This window comes from Artibeus jamaicensis, unplaced genomic scaffold, assembly GCF_021234435.1.
Source record: "Artibeus jamaicensis isolate MK-2021 breed Jamaican fruit bat unplaced genomic scaffold, CSHL_Jam_final scaffold_833, whole genome shotgun sequence".
NCBI lineage: Eukaryota > Metazoa > Chordata > Mammalia > Chiroptera > Phyllostomidae > Artibeus > Artibeus jamaicensis.
This window is the reverse complement of record NW_026522056.1, coordinates 18,901,819-18,905,256: the sequence shown is the minus strand read 5'-3', so window position 1 is coordinate 18,905,256 and position 3,438 is coordinate 18,901,819. Positions and strand designations below refer to the sequence as shown.

Here is a 3,438-nt window from a genome sequence, read left to right as displayed (position 1 = left end):
CTTGAGCAATGGGATGGTGATGATGATGATAGACTGGGAAACAGAAAGCTCTAGAAAAAGACCAGATTTTGTAAAGGAATTTTATAGGTCAAATGGCTTAATAGTGAGACAGGAAAAAATAGTGATTTTGTTAAATCAGGTCATGAAGCTTCAGAATTTGTTATTTATTCTTGTTTGAGTTATTTCCTTCTATCTTTTTATCTCATCAATAACCACCTAAATACATACAGAATACTTCGAGTTTGCTTTTTTCATTGATTTCAAAGGGTTACATAGACATAGTTTCATTTAATAAAATGAGTAAGAAGCAGATTTCACTCTAAATTTCATTGTCAGTGATGATCATTTTGATGATCTGATTAGGGGGATGTATAGAAGCATTCTCTTCTTTCTGATTTGTTCTCTATTCATCCAATTCTAACTCCATTCAATAGGTTAAAGTCCATTACCATCATTACATTAATGCTCACTCGATTTGTCCCAGTTTTGAGCAGCTGAAGCCACTTCACGCCAACTCCCACGTCCTTCATCTGTTTTCATCACATTTTGAGTGTATTCTTACAGACCTAATAAGATGTTCCTGACTCACACTTGCCCTGTGTTTGGAATCAGCATCTCCCCATGGAATTTAGGTCACATTTAATGGAGAAAATGTATTTAGAAATAATCATCTGGGTAAAAGGTGTTTTCTTTGCTAGAGACTCTTCTAGGTCATGACAGAAAATAGATCTAGGAAATAGACACACACTTAAGCATCCACACATTGACGTACTTACATATATACCCATATCTAGACTTATTTCCATATCTGTGACTATTACTGCTATATCTGCATCTTATTTGGGGATGCTATTACAAATGACCATCTTCGACAGGATGGCTCAAACAGCAGACATTTATTTCTCACAGTTCTAGAGGCTGGAAATCCAAGGTCACGGTGTCAGCATGGCGAGTTCTCAGTGAGGACCTTCTTGTCAGGCTGTAGATGGCACACTGTGGAGAGAGGATGAGAGAGCTCTCAGGGGTGACTGACTGCACTTGAAATCATTCACTTTTCAAGTGCTCTGTTCAATACTACTATGGTGACCATTTCTGAATGGTTTAGAAAATGTACAGTAAGGATAATGCTCATCATTAAAATGATTTACTGAAATTCTTAAGAGAACTGTAGTGAGAGACAAAAAGGAAGTTTATTTCATAGGTTACTTGCAGCAATTTCAGATCACAACCAGAGTGATGAAATGGGTTTTTGGAGTCTAAATAATAAAATAACCAATTAAAAGAATGATGAGAAGGGGCAGAATGCTTTATATGAATTTCAAACAATCATTACTTATTAGGACAAGAACTACATTTCATACACTGCTTTATATTTTGCTCAGTGGATTTTTAAAGGTTTTTACCATCTGCACATGGTAAAACACATAGAGAACATAGCATCCATTTAGTAAATATTTTAGGCTTAGCTATAATATTTGGATGGACACACAGTAAACTTATGCAAGGTCATATGTTCATTATATCTCAATAAAGCTAGAAAAAGCAAATTACTGTTATCACGTATTCATGTGTTTTTTCATAATAATAATCAGTCCCTCTTAAATATTTACCATACCAAAAATACAACTAACATACTTGAGATTGTACAGGGCTCTATTTTATTTAAATCTAACTTATGGAAGATAAGACGTATCACACATTCAACCCAAAGGAGTCTTTCATGAGAACCTGGATACTTCTGTGATACCTGTTCTGTGAAAAGGTACTCAGACTGTTTGGAAAGATCCTATAAATCACAGGTTCAGGTTTAAACCAGGTGTAAGGGAATTCATAAAGGGTCTTCTCAGCTCAATACAGCTGTTTAGTTCTTCAAAGAAGGCAAAAACATACCCGAGACCCTTAGCTTCAGGCCTCCCCGAAGGCTCCATTCTTTGCCAGTTGCATAACTGCCTTTTAAAGCAATTAAGACCATGTCTGGTAAAAGCATGCAAAATAGTCCTAGTTTCTATTTTAATATTCTTGTAAATAGATAAGAGTACAGTTACCACTGTATCATTTGAGGTCTTCATTAATAATAAGAGTGTAGACTAGATGAAAAAATAAAGATCTAAATTCTTACATTCTGTTTTTGAAATAAGAAGAAAACTGTATGTGCGAATCGTGGAGCAAACCTAAGTGTCATTCACAAGGATTGAACCTGCTGAAAGCTTTTCCCAAGGACAACGGGGGATCGATATAAAGCAGTCAAATGACTGCTTTGTTTGCCTTCCAAAAAGCCCTGTGGAAAATGAATATTTAATGACAGACAAACCAAGATGCTGAATGTAAGCAATAATAGGTTGGAAAGGTAGATACAAGGGTTTTGTTACATTGGAGGATCAAGTGAATTCCAATTAGTCTAATGATGAAACCTTTTAAGTCTTTGCTTTATGGCTGTTGTCCTGAAATACCAGCCGTGGGGTTATTATAAATCCCATGTCCATGGCCCACAGAGCCTCGCCACACACATGCAGATAATATGTCCTCGTAATTACCCACAACGGGGCCATGGCCTATGGTTGAATTGAACTTTATTTCTTCTCCTTGGCTTTTCATTTTCACTTGGGGAGCAAACAGAAGACATAGCAACACGCTGTGTTCAGGAAGCCATTTCAAAGACCTTCCAGTTTCCGGTCCCCCTTGGTCTCTGGATGAAAGATAAGGAACAATTCAATCCAGCGGCCACCAGGAGATTGGACAGGTCAGGAGTCCCTGGGAATATTCGATCCAAGGGGGAAAACATCCGCCTTTAGAAGCTGAAGATTTTGTTAGTGTATTTCCTGAGTAATGGAGTGGGCAGTCCTTTTATTTCATATTCATGAGGATTTTTCCCCCCCGGGGATTCTAATCTTTGTTTCTGAGATAGAGCTGCTGGATTTCTCTTAAAGCCTTGGGATCATTGGGGCCCAGTGGGTGCATCCACACAAGTTGTAGGGTCGAGGGTGGAAGGTCTGTGTGTGTGTGTGTGTGCATGTGCGTGTGCGCTCATGCAGTGGGGGAGGTGGCTGTGGGAAAGGCTCTGTTTTGAATTCCAGCACACGCTTCCAATTTCTCTATTATTATAATTTCCCTCAATAAACTTTTTTGGGGGTTATGGCTCTATTTTCTCCTTTCAGATTCCGTCTTCAGTAATTCATTGTTTTGACTTCTGGAAATGTGCTGCAGATTTTCATTTTTCACTGTTTTTTTACCCTAGAAGAGTAAATGGGGATATTTGTGAGAGATGGAAGAAGGCCCAGAATTGAGGGCCAAGGTAAAGCAACCAGCTAGTAGAAATCATCTACAAGTGTCTTTCTTAAGACACTGTCACTCTGGAACCACCGAGCTAAACAGTGGGACGTGGAGTAATTTATTTGACTCTTCTCAATTTTCTCACATACAAGATGGAGTTTGAAGTAC

General features: G+C 38.1%; 1 long non-coding RNA gene across 1 annotated transcript; it reads right to left on the bottom strand.

The window, feature by feature from the left end:
• Nucleotides 1-881: 881 nt before the first annotated feature.
• On the bottom strand, nucleotides 882-3,222 carry LOC128626632 (uncharacterized). The gene is made up of 2 exons (XR_008390620.1): nucleotides 2,535-3,222; nucleotides 882-993 (listed from the first exon to the last, which is right to left on the bottom strand). It is a non-coding gene; the product is annotated as an uncharacterized LOC128626632 (long non-coding RNA).
• Nucleotides 3,223-3,438: the final 216 nt, after the last annotated feature.